Source organism: Bos mutus, chromosome 8, assembly GCF_027580195.1.
Source record: "Bos mutus isolate GX-2022 chromosome 8, NWIPB_WYAK_1.1, whole genome shotgun sequence".
In the NCBI taxonomy this organism is placed as follows: Eukaryota; Metazoa; Chordata; class Mammalia; order Artiodactyla; family Bovidae; genus Bos; species Bos mutus.
Genome location: NC_091624.1, coordinates 82,498,820 through 82,517,542, shown reverse-complemented (window position 1 = coordinate 82,517,542; position 18,723 = coordinate 82,498,820). Strand labels below are relative to the sequence as shown.

Sequence of the window (18,723 nt, the reverse complement as noted above, 5' to 3'; positions counted from 1 at the left end):
CACAAATAGCCTTTTATGTCTCAGCTGGTAAAACCATAAGGAGGTTGTTATTCTACAAAACGGCTTTTCATAGAAATCTAATTCAATTTTAAGAAAATGAATATGAAGGGAAAATACCTGTTCCTTCTCCTTGAATAGCTCCCGCCTCCTACTCCCACTCCCATTCTGAGTCAAAGTTCCTTCAAAAGCGTTAGTCACTCAGTAGTGTCCAACTCTCTGTGACCCTATGGACTGTAGCCCACGAGGCTCCGCTGTTCATGTGATTCTCTGTACTGAGAATACTGGAGTGGGTTGCCATTTCCTTTGTTGTAGCCATGCGTTCTGGGAAACAAACTCACTCAGAAGGACAGTGCAGATAGTGGAGTGCAGTTTATTACACCGGCGGGCCCAAGGCAGTCTCCTCTTAGCCAAAGACCCTGACCAGTTTTTCTGAAAACCTTATATACCCTAAGTGTACGTGCCCAAACCCACCTCACCAAATCCCCTAAAACTAGTCTGAACAAAGGAAAAGAAAGATACAATCAAAGTCAACCCGTGATTCATATGCTTTAAGCCTAGGTAGTTAACAGTGGACAATTATCAATAGGCCTGTGGTCATACCCCAATAAGGATAATAGAATTTTTGATTCTATTCGATTACACAGATAATTAGGGTATTCTTTTAGGCAACAGAGTCTAGGTATGAGCCCTGGGGCTCTTCCATCCAGGGGGTCTGGTTTTCCAGTTGATATGTCGTTTCCACAGATACTGGGCATGTAGCTCAAAGCCCACAGTCCAGCCCAAGATGGAGTCCTGCTTTCAAGATAGAGCCTGTTCTGTCTGTTTCCTCCTTCACCTTCTCCAGGGGATTTTCCCAACCCAGGGACTGAGCCCAGGTCTCCTGCTTTTCAGGCAAATACTTTACACTCTGAGCCACCAGGGACCTTCCCCAAAAGGCCTTTTTCCCAAAGAAGGGCAATGCCAAAGAATGCTCAGACTACCACACAATTGCACTCATCTCACATGCTAGTAAAGTAATGCTCAAAATTCTCCAAGCCAGGCTTCAACAATGCGTGAACCGTGAACTTCCAGATGTTCAAGCTGGTTATAGAAAAGGCAGTGGAACCAGAGATCAAAATGCCAACATCCATTGGATCATCAAAAAAGCAAAAGAGTTTCAGAAAAACATCTATTTCTGCTTTATTGACTATGCCAAAGCCTTTGACTGTGTGGATAACAACAAACTGGAAAATTCTGAAAGAGATGGGAATACCAGACCACCTGACTGGCCTCTTGAGAAATCTGTATGCATGTCAGGAAGCAATAGTTAGAACTGGACATGGAACAACAGACTAGTTCCAAATAGGAAAAGGAGTATGTCAAGGCTGTATACCATCACCCTGCTTATTTAACTTATATGCAGAGTACATCATAAGAAATGCTGGATTGGATGAAGCACAAACTGGAATCAAGATTGCTGGGAGAAATATCAATAACCTCAGATATGCAGATGACACTACCCTTATGGCAGAAATTGAAGAACTAAAGAGCCTCTTGATGAAAGTGAAAGAGGGGAGTGAAAAAGTTGGCTTAAAGCTCAATATTCAGAAAATGAAGATCATGGCATCAGGTCCCATCACTTCATGGGAAATAGATGGGGAAATAGTGGAAACAGTGTCAGACTTTATTTTTCTGGGCTCCAAAATCACTGCAGATGGTGATTGCAGCCATGAAATTAAAAGACGCTTACTCCTTGGAAGAAAAGTTATGACCAACCTAGACAGCATATTCAAAAGCAGAGACATTACTTTGCCAACAAAGATCTGTTTAGTCAAGGCTGTGGTTTTTCTGGTAGTCATGTATGGATGTGAGAGCTGGACTATAACCTGAGTGCCAAAGAATTGATGCTTTTGAACTGTCATGTTGTAGAAGACTCTTGAGAGTCCCTTGGACAGCAAGGAGATCCAACCAGTCCATCCCAAAGGAAATCAGTCCTGAATATTCATTGGAAGGACTGATGTTGAAGCTGAAACTCCAATACTTTGGCCATCTGATGCAAAGAACTGACTCTTAGAAAAGACCCTAATGCTGGGAAATATTGAAGGCAGGAGGAGAAGGGAATGACAGAGGATAAGATGGTTGGATGGCATCACTGACTCAATGGACATGAGTTTGAGTAGGCTCCGAGAATTGGTGATGGACAGGGAGGCCTGGCATGCTGCAGTCCATGGGGTTGCAAAGAGTCAGACACATCTGAGCACCTGAACTGAACTGAACTGAAAAGTCCTCAGGGGTTTCCAGGTTGTCTGAAAAATAGTCAGCATTCATTGCTTGATATGTAGCTTCTGCCAGAAGGAGATCCATTAAGGGATGCATTGGGGGGAAATAGTAAATATATGGAAAGTTACACATGATGTTAAGATGTACCACCTTGTATGACTGATTATAAGTTCTCCTGAGCCCTCTTTCTGAAGTAGTTCCTTCAACAGAAAATACAGCTCTGCTTGTGAAATACAAGTGGCTACAATAGTGTCTCCCCTTCATTTCAAATATATCTCCTCTTTGCTAGAGAAAATGCACACATCCTTTTCTAATGCTATTAAAATGAAAAACATTTAATATCAAAGCCAAAATCAAATCAAGTCTGAAGTTCAAAGTGCTGCTCTACCTTCAAACCACACTCTGATGTCCCTCTTCTGTAGGGCTGTGGATGGGTGGGAGTGATGGGTCCCTCCAATCAACAGTCACTGTCTTGTATTTGTCTATTTTTTTCTTCTTAAATGTCTTTACCACAGCCCATCATTAGAAGATGATGACTGCTCCTTTAAATGAATCTCAGTTCATAGTTTTATACAATGTAAGAATGAAGTGGTCTAGCAGGCAAAGGGAGGAAAATTGTGAAAATAATAAGTAATATTTATTGAACCCTACATATGAGTGGGGCTTCCCAGGTGGTCAGTGGTAAAAGAATCTACCTGCCAATGCAGGAGGCGTGGGTTTGATACCTGGGTCAGGAATATACCCTGGAGTAGGACATGGCAACCCACTTGCCTGGGAAATCCCATGGACAGAGGAACCTCGTGGGCTACGTACAGTCCACAGGGTCGCAAAAATCAGGTACAACTGAGCAGGAGCACATGCAGATATGGAGCAGACGTTGTGACGAGCCCCTCTCAGGCATGCATCGAGCATTTATAACTCCACTCTGAGGCAGTCACTATTCCCTTTAGAAAGCTGAGGGAGCTGAGGCAAAGAGCAGTGAAACAACTGACCCAGATCATAATGCTCGTAAGGAGCCGAGCAGGGTCCCAAGTAGACAAATCCCCACCATCAGATGCCTTTTTAATCTTTGCAGCTGATTCTAAATACTTAATTTGTCCATTTGTTATTACAACAGTGATTACATAATTGTCATCCAAAATGGGACCATTTTGAAAATGAAAGTGGTCAAACAGTATGCCAGGACAACAAGCATAAATGGTGACCATTCCAGGGAAATTAGATGAGTATTCAACTTAATTATTAAGAACTTGGAACATTATTTTCTGTCGGAACAATGTCACACACGGGAATTAAGATTCCAGGCCAGTCCATTCTTCTCCTTTCTTTTAACGTTTTCCTTCATAGACCCCAGGACACAGTTATTTCACAATAAAATATTAAAGTCAAATGCTCCATGCTCCATAAATACAGAATTACTTCCCTTCCTAAAAACTCCTATTTTAGCAGAGTTTTTCTAATGTACTAGGTATATATGCTGATTAAAAAAAATATTCTTCAATAATGTTTTTTTTAATTTAAAGTTACAAAATAATATACACAAATATTTGATCATTTGGGTAAAACAAAAGGATTTTTATATATTTGCATTGCATATATATGCATATGTATATGTGTGTTTATACCTAGGTATGCTTCTCCATGCAGAATATGTCTCTAGATGATGCTCACAAGAAATGTTTAGTAATTGTTCCATCACCAAGGAAATGAATCCTGGAATCTGGGGTGAAAGGGAGACTTGTTTACACAGTATATTTATTTGTTCAGATTGAATTTTTTGCCACCAGTGCATATTATTTTTCAAGATAAATAAACTAGATAAATAAATACCTCCCATTAAGTGAAATTGTATCATAGCCAATAAGAAAGCAATCTGATTAAAGTAATTGGCACTGATTTTTGAATGACTAATAACTTTATCTCTTTTTATAAACCGACATTTTTAGAAAGGGATGCCTGGGAACCAAAGTGAATCTTTAATTGGTAGAATTTTAAGAGGGGAGTGAAGAAATTCACAGAATAATCAACCATGCAGGAAATAGTGTCAAGTTGGTGCCAGTCTTCCTATTTTCTTCTTTTTCTCCAATTATGAACCCACAAATTTTCTAAAATGTTCACCTTTTTATAATGTAGGAAATTTAAGCTTCAGTAGTATGGGGAAGAAAAAGATTGCAGAAGATGCAATCATTTCTCAATATAATTTCTAGACAAGAAACTATTTGCTAAATTTGAAGGCTCAAGAGTAATGGAATTTTCTGCTCCTTAGCTATGTACCCCCAAACTTATGTAGCTTAAACTTCACTAATAGTGGTGAAACAGATCAGAGATGTATAAAAGAATTCAATTTGGCCATGTGCACTGAGACAATTCAATGCAAAATTGGGTTGTTAAGCTAATGCCTTAAGCACCATATAATTCAAACAGAAGCATCAGTAATTCTTAGATTATACTGGCATTAAGGATACTTTATATGAGTATGATAGAAACCTCAAGTTTCACATCTAATACCTGCTCGTCCCTTATTACCGTAATAGAATCCTGATTTCATTTAGGAGAGTAATGTTTCTTCCTAAAAGACCACATCTCCTAGGTTCCCTTGAAGCTAGGTACAGCCTTGTGACAAAGGTTTGGCCACTGAATTGTAAGTGGAAATGTTCCGATGTGCTTCTGTGGAAGCTCCTTAAAGGGAATTAATCAGGGTAGGAGGGCTTTCCTTTTTGCCTTACCCTTTCCTCTTTCTTTTCTTTTTTTTTTTTTTTTTTACAGCTGTGACCTCGAGGTTTAATTAAATACTGTCACGTATGTGTAAGGACTTCTGTACATGGCATTTCCAGTGGCAGTCATAGGATTTCAACGCAAACCGTGGCCTTGTAGCATGGCGGCCAGCACTCCATGAGCAGCTGACATGGCGGCAGCTGGCTGTCAGGCAGGGGGCGCGGGCTCGTGGAGCTCCTCCTCCCGGCCCCGGGGCACCCGCGGCAGTCTGTCCGCCCTTCCGGCTACGGCCCCTCCTGGCCGGTCCCCTCCACGCCTTCCCTGAGGTTCTGCTGGCAGACAAGTGAGCCCTGAGGGCCTGGGGCCCTCTTCGGGAACCCCAGGCTGCCGCCGCCTCCTCCGAGCGGCTGGCTGCGCTGCGGGGCCTCGGAGCTCGCTGTGGCCTCAGAGCTCGTTGTGGCGGGCCCTGGAGATGCAGCTGGACAGGTCCTGCACGTGCTTCTTCACCTTGTAGCCCAGCTCCTTGGTCTTCTCCTCCAGCATGGCGTAGCGCTCCTTGTTGCGGGTGATGTGCTCCTGGTCCCCAAAGCTCTCCACGTGCTTCAGCTTCTGGTGAGAAATTTCTAGCTGCTTCTGGTAATGGTTGTGCTTTTCAATTTTAACTTTAACTTGAGCTCCTCCCGGAAGGACTCCAGCTCCTTCTCGGTGAAGTTGGCTGACTTGGCCATGTCCCAGAGGTCCAGCACCCGGGGCTCCGTGAACTCAGTCTCGGCGCCGTAGCCCTGGTGGCTGACCCTGCGCGCGCAGCCGGTCGAAGCCCTGGCCGATGCTCCGCAGCCGGTCCTTCAGCTCCGCATGCCTGCTCGCCAGCGCCTCCGCCTGCACGCCACTCAGGTCCACTGGCCCGATGGCGTTCTCGTGGCTTTCTTCGAGAGCCTTTCCTACCCTACCTTTCTCTACCCTTTCCTCTTTCATGCTTGGAGAGAACATACAATGACTAGAGGGACACCTTAGCCGCAGGATGAAAGGGCAGAGAGCTAGAAAGAGCCTGGGTCCCTGGTGACTTTGAGAAATCACCCTATGAGCCCCAGCACTCCAGCGGCAGGATCTCATCATTAACAGCGAAATGCTTTCCCTAACTGATCAAACAAATTACTTCTCTCCTTTCGGAGAAAGAATGTCATGGAATAAAATAGATATCAAATTCATTCACCATCATTCCTAATCTGTATACTATGCCGTGCCTGCTTTTTGTTTTATTTTGTTTTTAATTAATTCCATTTTTAAAAGACACTTCACCTTTTAGAACAGCCCAGGAGCTGAGTCTTCAGTTTCTCGAGGTCTAGAAAAGCTCCTCCCCTTTATGAACAACCCATCTTTCAACTCACAGAAACCTCAATTAATAATCATTTTGCTCTCAAGATGCCTCTGGGGGACATTTACTCAGACAGTGTGACTGTCACCACAGTTGTTGGAACTAGAGTTATATCCACAGATGAACTTTTCTCACTTGTTTATTTTCCACGTGGGGTGTCTCATTTAAAACAAATCCATTGTACATCCCCAGGCCCTAAATGTAGGCTGTGTTATGGATATCCTTGGAAACTTCTCTCTGATTTTCTCCAGGAAGGAGGGGAGGTAAAAGCTTGACTGAAAAGAAAAAAAAAAATGTATAAGAAAGAAACAAAATAAAAACCATATTTTTAACAGAAGGATTTTTGAAAGCCTTGGAAAATGTTGTGTTCACTCACATAAGGCCCCACTGTTTTAAACATATTTTACTATAATTTTTCCTTCAAAATTCTGACATGCGAAGTTGAACAGGGCTCTTTCAGTGTACAACCCCGGGATATGGAGAAATAGAAAGAACAGTATTCCAACTAATGCATGCTCAGTGGGGATCATAATATCGCATAATTGCTTGAAATCCACAGGCTGATCCGATGTCATCTTCAGAAATATGCAAGTTTCCCTTTGTTTTCTGAACTAGAGATATTTTCTTGCTTTAGGGCTTAACCCTTCAGCTCCCACCCCTAATTACTGAAACATGATGAAAAGCGAGCATAGAGCTGCCCTTCCAAAACCTACTCCAAATGTTCTGTAAGATTCTCCCAAATCTGCCAACTTTTCTTCTAACAGAAACACACAATATGTGTTTAATTTTATCAGTGAACCTCAAGTGTTCCTTTTCACCCATTTCCTTTTCTACCTGTTTCTAAACACACACACACACACACACACACACACACACACACACTCATTCACACAGTCCTAAAATTTCCACAAGAAACTCTACAAGAACAAAGAGTTGCTATTTCAGAGCATGTAATGACATGTTTAAAAGTTCATCAACTTCCTCCTTTAAAAAAAAAAAACCTGGCAATGAGTCTAAAATAATAATTCAGAAAGGTTTGGAGGAAAAAAACCCTTAAGACCTCTTCTTCTATAACATTATGTAAATCATAAATATACCCTGGTCTGGAAGTGATTACAACAAGCTATGAGACAAAAGGTACTCCAGCAGACATTGCTGACAGTAGGCTCTGTTCTACCATCACTGTATAAGAGGATCTGGGAAGGTAAGTTCTCATAAGGACTAATAAGAGTTTCATGTCATTAGGAAGAATTCCCAAGGGTATGTGTTCCAAATTTTAACCCTAAGTCCTGGGCCATAACTGATTGATAAACTCAGTTCAGAAGTGTGTCGTCTCAGTCAAGGTGAAGGACTCTGGATGCTCCCAGCATTCACTCACTCTTCTCCAGTTCTCCCTTTTCTTCTCAGTTGTCATTGTCCTTGACCTTCCAAACAGGGAATGAAGAGGAGGAAGCACTGTATAAACAGTTCATTCTAGAAGCGTGAGTCATTCCTACCTCAGCTCCCCCATTGCCTATCGAAGGAATACCCATTCAGATCTAAGCTTCTCAATTGCTTTTAGAAATCACTTCTTTTTCGTTTTTCCCCATACCTTTTCCCCAAGGGCAAAAGTTTAACGTTTTTACTCTTCTTAAAGCATTGCAGTACTCAGTTTGGATATTCTGTTAATAGAACGTCAAGAATTGCATTTTGCTTGATCGTATAGCATTAGAAGCTAAGGCCAGCCAACTCAAAGGGACTCTGAAATGCCATTTTATAATTAAGCAGAGCACCCGCTGGACCGCATGTTCTAACAGATGTTTCCTGGCCCCAGGTACTAAGCCAGCACATAGTAAAACTGCCCAGAGCCTCTCCCTGAGCCAAGATGGGTCAGTGTCTGGAACGACTCCTGTCTAGTGTCTCTTACTGTAATTAGAGAATGAGGCTAGCTTTTGGTCATTAATTCCATTTGAAAAATAGCCACGGCTAAATTAAAAAAAGAAAAAAGAAAGAACATCAGAGTACTTTTAAAATTGAAAAGCCCAATAAGAAAATGGAGATAATTTATTGGTGATTTGTTATTTCAAATAGTGTTTTAGACCTTATATAAACTCTGTACAATGATTTGCAAAATTCTTCAAGATGTTTTGCAAAATTTTCACTCCATTTATAAAATGGATAAAATTAGAGGTTCCTTATGCTTAGGCTGGAAAAGAGTTTGTAGATTGGTTAGTACCAGGAAATCAAACTCATATGCTGTAGCGGCCAGTTGGTAAATGAACAAGTCAGTCAAGGGCAAGAAAAACCATTCTGCCTTTTTAAAAAAATCTAGTTTTCTTTCATTTACTTGCTTTCAATAAGAGACATGGGTACAGGAATATATCTATCTGAGAAAACAACAGATCAAGCAGAGCTTAAATTCAGGAGATGTGCTCCTGAGGTCAGCAAAGTCCTTATAATATTTGGCATCTGGAGACTGCTCTCAGCCTCTCAGCCCACTCAGTGATGCCACCCTTGCCCTTGCCCTAGGAGCTCTTGAACCTCCCCCAACAATCAAGCAGCTAGGGAGAGCAGGGCATCCCTGGGATGTTGTACCTAGCACAAAGGTAATCCATTCTGATGGGTGAGTCCCATGCCTTAGTAGTGAAATGTTTTTGATATCACCCTGAGTACAAGTGCATGGACAAACAGAAATCAGTATTTGCCTCTGTGTAGAGCAGACTAAAGGCCAGTAGAAAATGATGAAGTCACGGGGGCCCTGGAGAGCCCATGCCATGTTAAAGGGCTCAGGGGCTCTGCTAGTACAAAATGAGTAGAAATCTTGGACCCCTGTGGCCAGATCTGATTTCTCGAGAGAAAATATAAACCTACATTCTTATGTGGAATCTCCCAATTAAATGTCACCTCATTCAAGCACTATAAGGGTTAAGCAACACACTTCTGTGGTCCAAGCCTGGCCTAGGTGCTCCAAATTTGCAACCTGGTGTTTTAAGTGACTTGCCCAACTATCACTCAAGTGACTCAAGTAGGCTAGAACTAGAACCTAGAGTCTCTGACTCCTTATCCAGTGAGATCTGACTTTCATTTCAACAATCCTATACACCACTAAATACCTTTCAAGAGGAATTTATAGACTATATACCCTAAGAAGCAGGAACTTTGATATTTTTAGTATATGGTTCTTTACACTAGTGTTTTCTCCTACAACAGAAAAGAAAAACTCATTTACAAAGTTGACATACAGAGGAGGAAAAGATAAAGGTTTCAGTGATTATAGGCAATCTATAACTTCAAGAAAATGTTGGTCCTCTGGTGGATTGGAAAGGACTGAGGAAAATTTGTTTTAAACAAAGAGATGGATAGAACTCTAAGAAAAGTTATAAAACATTTAAAACCTCCTATGTTGAGGGTGGCCCATAGCAGGGTAGGAAAGCCTTCAAGTCGAAAGAAACCTCACTATTAGGAGTGATCTGGCTTTAATGGATTTCTATTTCATATGATCCTGAGGCCAATCTGTCCTAGTCATAGCTGTTCTTTACCTCTGTTATTAAGCAAAGTTGTGCCTGGAGGGAGGTTATGTATTTATAAAGTAGATTTGTTCATGGATGTGTGTGTGTTAGTCGCTCAGTCATGTCTGACTCTTTGTGACCCCATGGACTGTAGCCCACCAGGCTCCTCTGTCCATGGGATTTCCCAGGCAAGAATATTGGAATGGGTTGCCATTTCCTTCTCCAAAGGATCTTCCCAACCCACAGATCAAACCTGTGTCTCCTGCACATTTTCTGCATTGCAGGTCAATTGTTTACTGGCTGAGCCCCCAGGGAAGTCCAATTACACTATTAATCATTTATTAAAACAAACAAACAATGTGGTCTTTTTCCTTAAACAGAAAAAAATAAATAAATAAAACCTTAACTAGGCTTATGTTGGGATAAAGCTTACATCAATGAATTAAGTAGTCCTTGCCCTTGAGTTTCCATGGATCATTAATACCTAAAGAACTAATTTTAATAAAAATGTTGGAAGTGTTTTGTTGAATGCAAAGGAAAATTAATTTTCCTCGAGTCAGCTGGGAGATGTGAAAAGAGCCTCACCCTGGATGTGATATTGGGTTGAGTCTTAAGGAATGAGCAGGAGTTTTCAGGGCCAAAAGGGAGAAGGTCATTCTGGGCAGAGGAAGCAGTTGGAAGAAAGGCAGTCCCACGGTGCGTTCAGCATTTATGGAAGAGCAAGCGGTTCAGGAGAGCTAAAGCCAAGGACACATGAGCAGAGTGGCAGGAAAATCTGACTGGGCTCAGTTTTAAATAAAATAATTACACAGGAGTGAGTATAACCTCTTAAACTGAAGGTGAGGGCCACTGCCCAAGCTTTTAGAGATGGAGAGTGTCCGATCTGTTCCAAGTTAGAGAAAGATCATCTTGCCTTCAAAAGGCTGGTGAGTGAAAGTACTGAGGGTAAGAAAGTCAATTTGGAAGCTGTCCAAACTCTTCAGGCAAAAGATGGTGAAATACAGTCAGCCCTCTGTATCCATAGATTATATTTGAAATATGAAATTCCATAAAGTTTCAAAATGCAAATCTTGAATTTGCCAGCAACAATTTACACAGCTTTACTTTGTATTTACAACTATTTACATAACATTTACATTGTATAGGTATAAGTAAATTAGAGACGGGCTTCCCTGGTGGCTCAGACGGTAAGCGTCTGCCTGCAATGTGGAAGACCCGGGTTCAATTCCTGTGTCAGGAAGATCCCCTGGAGAAGGAAATGGCAATCCACTCCAGCACTCTTGCCTGAAAAATCCCATGAACAGAGGAGCCTGATATACAGTCCATGGGGTCACAAAGAGTTGGACACGACTGAGTGACTTCACTTCACAATCTAGATCTAAAGTATATGTGAGGATCTGTGTAGGTTATATGCAAATACTATGTCATTTATGTAAAGGTCTTGAGCATCCTTGGAGCTTAGTATTCTGGCAGGGGCCAGGGGCTGCAACCAATCCCCTACAGGTATGGAGGGACCACTGTACTGAATTAGACAGTAGCAGCTGAGATGAAAAGTGAAAGCCAGATCTGAAAATATCTTTTTTGAGGTAGAAACAATAGAACTTGGTGACCAGCTGAGTAAGGAAAATAGGAGGGGTAAAGATTGAATCTAAAATCTTAACTGGAGTGCCTGGGTGGAAGAACATGTCATCTACCAAAACAAAAGGGAAAGCAGGGTTTCTGGAGGGTAAACTTTGGAGAAGGAAGAGGGGCAGCTGGTAGGTGAGCTTTGGCTTGGAGATGTTAAGGCTGAAGTGTCTCTTGTAGATTCTAGTAGGTGAAACTTACCTGGAGAGCATTAAAAACTGGAAATAGGACTCAAGCAAAAAATACAAACCATGATCTTGACCCAGGTAGAAATGCTCTGGAAATAACCTTTAAATGATATGAATGGAAACTATTGGGTTAGCTAAAAAGTTCATTTGGGTTTTTCTGTAACATCTTATGGAAAAACCTGAATGAATTTTTTGGCCAGCCCAGCACATACTGAGAACCCTAAAGGATGACAATTAAATAATTTGAAAACTAGTAGTAAACAAAGGTATAAAGCAGCACTTCAGTCAGCTTCCATGTCCTTTTTTATACCATAAAACTGGGAAATTATTAAAAGAGCACCAGCCTTGGAATTATGCAGACATAGGTCTGAATACTAATCATGCTCTTTACTAGATGTTTGACTTTGGACAAGTTATTATGCAATCCCTGTTAGCAAGACACTTGGGTGTTTTGAGGCGGATGCTACTCTATGGACTGGAAATACAAAGATAAATGAACGCCCTCAAAGAGCTTAAGTTTCCTTTTCTATAAAACAATAAAATTATAAGGAGTATATTTCAAGCAGGCTTCCCAGGTGGCTTAATGGTAAAGAATCTGCCTGCCAAAGGAGGAGACATGAGTTCCATCCCTGGGTTGGGAAGATCTATTGGAGGAGGAAACCGCAACCCACTCTGCTGCTGCTGCTGCTAAGTCACTTCAGTCGTGTCCGACTCTGTGCGACCCCATAGATGGCAGTCCACCAGGCTCCCCCGTCCCTGGGATTCTCCAGGCAAGAACACTGGAGTGGGTTGCCATTTCCTTCTCCAATGCATGAAAGTGAAAAGTGAAAGTGAAGTCTCTCAGTCGTGCCCAACTCTTAGTGACCCCATGGACTGAAGCCTACCAGGCTCCTCCGTCTATGGGATTTCCAGGCAAGAGTACTGGAATGGGGTGTCATTGCCTTCTCCACCAGCACAGCATAGAGAGTACTAAGACCTGTCACCTTACTATGTGCCAAGTACTTGCTATTCATTGGCTCATTTAATTTTTACATCAAAACTATGAGATAGACATTAATGCTGGTCCATTATACAGTTGGGAAAACTGAGCTTAGGTGTGTCTTAGTTTCATAGGGAACAAATTAAGAGTCATCTGATTCCCCAAATGCTGCACTTCAGCTTCTTTGCCAAAACCAAATGAGTAGGTGTAGCCAAGAACACCTTCTCTATCTCTCTCTCACATGTGTTTGTGTGCACGCATGCACACTTAGCCATGTCCAGCTCTTTGTGACCCCATGTACTGTAGCCCGCCAGGCTCCTCTATCCATGGGATTCTCCAGGCAAGAATACTGGAGTGGGTTGACATTTCCTTCTCCAAAAGGGTCTTTCCAACCCAGGGACCACACTCATATCTCTTGTCTCCTGCATTGGCAGGCAGTTTCTTTACCACTGAGCCACCTGGGAAGCCCCACCTTCTCTCTCAGTTCCCTGAAAATATGAGTAAGTGAACTAGAAGTTATCATCCAAGGAAGTACCAATTAAGTTGAGATAAATGTTTCATATTAACAGGAGGATAATCAAAATTCAAACTAGTCAAGATAGTGCTGGTATGAATTTCTTTAAATGATATTCAGAATAACTGAACTAAAGATGATTCCCTACAAATGCTCTTCATCAGTTTGTAGATGGCCAAGGTTACATAGTCACACATGGTGGTCCTGGCTGCTGCTACAATCTCTTTCCTACTGCAAATCATTTTTGGAAGTAGATGGAGAAAGAAATGTAGTGAGTCAATAATTTAATATTAAAAGTATTTTGGAAGTAATTTTCACTGTTAAATAATGAAATACAACTGCTTAATAGTCATCCTGGAGTGGGAATCTTCATTCTACGACCTTTTAACGTCTTCCATTTTGCTATCACTCTTAAATCTTCATCCTCATTACCATCACACTGGCTTGGTTCAGGCTCTCTTCATTTTGCTCCTGGATAGCACTCAACCCCTTGTGCTCTCTCTGCGGAACATCTATCACAATTGCTCCAAATCTTTATCCTGTTCAGTAGTTCCTCTTCTCCTAAAAAGCCTACCCACATTCATGCATGAACACGGGTTGTTTACAACATTTTGACCTTCATTCCCATTGCACAGAACATCTTAGGTCGCACATGTAGCATGCTATTTCACAGCTCTGGTCCTCAGCAGTTGGTAGCCTCTCTGTATGACGTGCCTTACCCTAAGTTTATCTGATAAACTCCAACTCATCTTTAAACACACAGCTCAAGAGTCATCTCCTCTGAGAAACCCATCATTACCTTTCCATGTTCTAGTCTTTATATCCCATAATGTTTATTAAGAAATCTGTCCCACTAAATGACTTATACTTGTTTACATGTTTATTTCTCCAAGTAAATGCTAAGCTCTGGGAAGAATGTATATCATCCTCTACATTTTTGAATCTCCATACAGGAGAACCCCAGCATATACAGTAGGGGCTCAGTAAATAGAACCGATTCCAGTTGTCATTATCATGGTCATCATTCCATGGTGATCATGGAGTGTGGGACCATGGTGCCCACAGGAGTGTAACTTGGTAGGTGTTACATTCGGTGTTTAGAGAGGTTGAAGGAAAGACAGCCAAACCCCTTGCTGTTTCTGACGAAAAGAAACGGGGGTCTCTCTAAAATAGGAAGGAAAGAAGAAAAGCTAGAGGAGCCTGAAATGTGTTCATTTTGTCACTTTTGGATGCCAGAATTTGGGATTTTAGTGCAGGCCAAGCCACTTATCTTAGAAGGTTTTGACAAATTTTCTGGGAAAAAATAAAAGAAATGAATAAAACGAAAATCTGTGGTCAGAAGGTTACAGAAAGGAATGGCACACATTTCTGCTGGGGAATAGGAAGTGGTCTTGTCTCCCGCAGCAGGCCTGTCTAATAAATCTGGAGAGTTTTATTGACTTCATAGGCGCAAAAATAACCACCCGGAGAAGACATCGGGTTTCACTTATTTTTTTGGAAAGTAATTTTTCACAGACGCGAGGTTAAAAGAAAGTGGTTGCACAGGCTTCGGCTGTGCTGGTGTGTCTTCTGGTATGCGTAATGCAGCTGGATCTCAATTCTGGGACGATGCCCAGTTTCAGAGGTCTAAAAACCTCTGTTGAAAACCATGAGGACAGAGTGTTGCCAAAGTTTTATGTATGCAACTGTAGATCGGTTGTCTTAGGAGAGACTTTGATCAAGAGCGTCTGGAGGGAGGGGTTTCATTAAATGCTGTTTTCAACCCTTAATTCTACAGCTTTTATGTCTGCTTGTTTCTAAGTCTAGCACAGACCCCAAATGGCCCTGACACAGAGAAGCCCCTCCCAAACCCACGTCTGGCTCTCCCACAGCAGCAGTGAGGGGCATGGAAGGCGTTCTTGGGTAGAAAAGATACACAGTTTGGAAGGTTTTGCTCCTTACTCCCTGGGTTTTGGTCTTGTGTTGGACCATTCAAAGAGGAAAATGTTCTCCCCCTCCAGCCTCACGTCTGTGATTCATTAGGAAAGCTTCCCCTACACAAAGACAAGCTTTCCTAAGAAAATGCTTGATAAGACTGTACATTTGTTGACTGAGTTCTTCCTTTGAAAAACATCTGGCCAAGAAGGGAAACTTCAGCCAAACTTAGAAGGTTTAAGTGTCCCTTTCAGAACTCCTTTCCATTGTCCTCACAGTCATGAAAGAGATGGCAACTTGGTAATATTTTTAACATTTTGCAACCTTCATGATCATTTCTCATGGTGAACCTGCAGGGACCTTCTCCCACAAGGCAAGGAAAACCATTTTTTCCGTACATTGGTATTTCTTCTATGAATCAATAGGAATGCAGATAGAGGAGCTGTCATCTTAGCTGGTTGGTTCGTGAGTGGAACCACCTGGTATGTGGGAGGCTGATCATTCTCAGCGCCTCCAGCAGTCTCCATGAAAGTGGACCGGGGTCTTAGAGTAGGATCACTGGATTAGAACTTGGAAATTAAATTTAACACTACTCCATCTGAAAGAGTCACCTTGTTTGAAAGACTAACAAATAAATGGGTGGTTTCAAAGTGTATGTTTTAGTAGCAGAATCCATTTTCAAAGGAAAATCATACATAATAAATTAGTAAACATTTATTGAGTTCTTGGGATGTGCAGGGCACTGGGCTAACCTAGGGATCAAACCAAGTCTCCTGCACTGCAGGCAAATTCTTTACTGTCTAAGCCACCAGGGAAGCCTGTTACATGCATAGTATTATTTAATTTCATCTTCACCACTCTTAACATGCTCTGCTCTCAAGTCTATTTTATCGATGAGGAAAGGAAGGGATTGGCTTGCTCCAGATAACATGCTGTGTAGCCCACCATATGAAGCAGATGGAAGTGGGGCTCCTGTGGAATTAGGGTTAGAATCCCAGGAACCTTTAAGACCTTCCACCTTACTCCTCTGTCAACTTGTGTCTCCAAGAAGAAACATCAAGGCTTTGTAGAGCTAGAGTTTCAAAATCTGTTGACTGGATAAATCCTGAAGTTTCTTCCCAGTCTAGTGCCCAGTGGCCCTAATTCTGGACACATAAACCATAGTAATCCTCAAAATGAGCTCCTTTAGACTGGGTGTTGGCAAATGGAGCTCTTCTTAAATGGCCTGACTCAGAGTCACTTATCACATACCTTTAAAGAACAGATTCTTCAAATGACTTTGCTCCACTAAACATAGGGGTGAATTCCAGGAATTGTGCAGAGGTAAGTTTTCTGATACTGTAAGATTAAATGTGCTGTTTACATTAAAACAGTACTGCCCAAGTCAAGATCGCTCTTTATATTTCTTTCATGATTAAGTTATTAAGCATTATAGAACTAACACATTTGCTTATACATTCACTGCGAATCATCTCTAATCCAGCTAGGCACAAGGATCAGGTGTTAGAACTTTTGCTTCTCATCTTAGCTAGATGTCTGTCTGGGTATTGGCTCAGAGAGCAGAGGGCTCATCAAGGAAAGGGGGAGACTTTTGATGTCTTTGTTAGCGGTTCACAAAGGGAGAAAACTCCACAGGCTGAATCTCTTAACTCCTAACTCACATCAGACATCTCTAAATTGCCCGATTTTAGTGTTGCTAAGGGGTGGGGGGAGCAGGCTCCTCCTTACAGTGTAGTTTGGGGTGTAAATTGGTATAAAATTATTGGAGGGCAATTTGGCAATAGCTATTAAAAATGAAGTGCTCATACCCTTTGACCTGATAATAATTCACCCTCTGGGAATTCATCATAGAGAAATACTCCTACAACTGCTCAAAGATGTAAGTGTAAAATGATGCTTGCAAGAATCTGTGTTACAGGGAAAACTGGAAAGGGCCCAAATGTGCATTAACAGGCAATTGGTTCAGCAAAGTTTGGTTCAGCCACACAATACAATACCATGGAGCCATTAAAAAGAAGATTAAAAGGAAGATCACTCTTTACAGACTGGCAGGGAAATATGTCTAAGACATATTGCTAGGTGGAAAATAGCAAGCTTCAAAGTTGAGAATACAATCCCAGTTTTGTAAAATAATAAATAAAATGTTAATATATGCCTTGAAAAAAAAATGTTAACTGGTTTTCTCAGCTGTGTGGGATTAGGAAAGATTTTCACTTTCTGTGCTATATATTACAACGTTTCAAGTTATTTATGGATGTATATTATATACATGCTGTTACTTTTGTAATCAGAAAAAAAAAGTAAATGTTTCTGTGGCTTGGTCTCTTGAGCCAAGAGAGCCTGTTGAAAAGTGTGGAAGCCTAGTCCACATCCTTCAACTTGAACAGAAAACAAAACTTAGCTGATGTTGGAACAGTGATGCAGCTTAACCGAAAGGAGGACCATGCATGGAAAACCTTCTGGCCTTTAGAGTCTGTAAGCCATTGTAATAATTAGCCCACAGTGGAGGGTTATTTCATAAAGGAGCTAAAGAGAATAAGCTTAAATAGCAGTCGGATTTTGAACCACTGTTGTGGCTGAGAGGACAACTGAGGACCAGAGACTCAAACCAAGAGGCCTCATGGTCAATAGTGACTTGCCAGGGGTAAAGAATAGCCATAAAAGATGAAGAGGACTTTGTGTTTAATTTTCACACTCATATCAAGTGAAGATTCGATGCCATTTGTAAGGACGGGGAAGGGTCTACAGCTTATTAATTAAGGGGACTCCACCAAAAGAATGCAAAAGTACAAATACAAAATTAAGTACAGGGCTTTGGAGGGGGAGCCCTGAGAAAGAGGGATTCCCTTTCTAAGGAATCTTTCTAAGCCACTAAGGTGGCTCAGTTAGTAAAGGATCCACCCCCAATGCAGGTGACGCAGGTTCAAGACCCTGGAGCAGGAAGATCCCCTAGAGGAGGAAATGGCAATCCATTTCGGTATCCCTGCCTGGAAAATTCCATGGCCAGAGGAGCCTGGCGGGCTACACGTGCAGAAATTGGACACAACTTAGCGACTGAATCACCACCACCTGAGAAAGAGGGACCCTTAAGCTATTCTTCACGTTTCTCAGCAATTGGGTCTGCTCTGGCTTAGAGCTTTTAAACCATGGTAACAGGGAGAGTGATACATACTTCCTTTCCTTTAAGAATCATCCTACCAGAGAAGTATTTCCATTTCATACCTGGAAAGCTAGAGGTGGCACCCCGAGCCTTGGGAGACTGTGCTCCCAGGTTTTTGGTGTATTTGAGTTTCTGGGGATGTATAAGCTCTTGAGAAGCTCTGTTTGTTGACTATGGCAGATGCCCAGTTCTTGATGCTCATAAAACTGTGGCAGTCAGAGTTGGAAAAGACGTATTAGGTCATCAATTTAGACTCGTGTCCAAGGCAGGATGGTTCCCTATTGTAGTTGGTCCAAGCCTTCCCCCAGGCAGTTTGGAAATATCTCGAGGGCCTAACTCTTCTGAAGGCTGTTCCTCTCTTCTGGTTCCTGGGAAAACGCTGGGGCATTTGATGTGGGGGGGAAGCATTTTAGAGCCACACAACTACTTAATTATATCCATTCACCTAGATTCCTATCGATGTTTTCCACAGGAAGAAAACAATTCCGTGTAAAGAAACTCTCGT

At 41.8% G+C, this 18,723-nt stretch overlaps 1 long non-coding RNA gene across 2 annotated transcripts in view; it reads right to left on the bottom strand.

Annotated features, from left to right (window-relative positions):
• Positions 1 to 332: 332 nt before the first annotated feature.
• The window catches only part of LOC106700556 (uncharacterized), a 64,023-nt gene continuing 45,632 nt past the window's right edge, over positions 333 to 18,723 (bottom strand). The window contains exon 5 of one of the 2 annotated variants that reach the window (XR_011465175.1): positions 333 to 6,624. This is a non-coding gene — a long non-coding RNA (uncharacterized lncRNA). Of the gene's footprint in view, positions 6,625 to 7,328; positions 7,774 to 18,723 lie in introns of those variants that run through there. The other variant, XR_011465178.1, reaches the window with a different exon arrangement.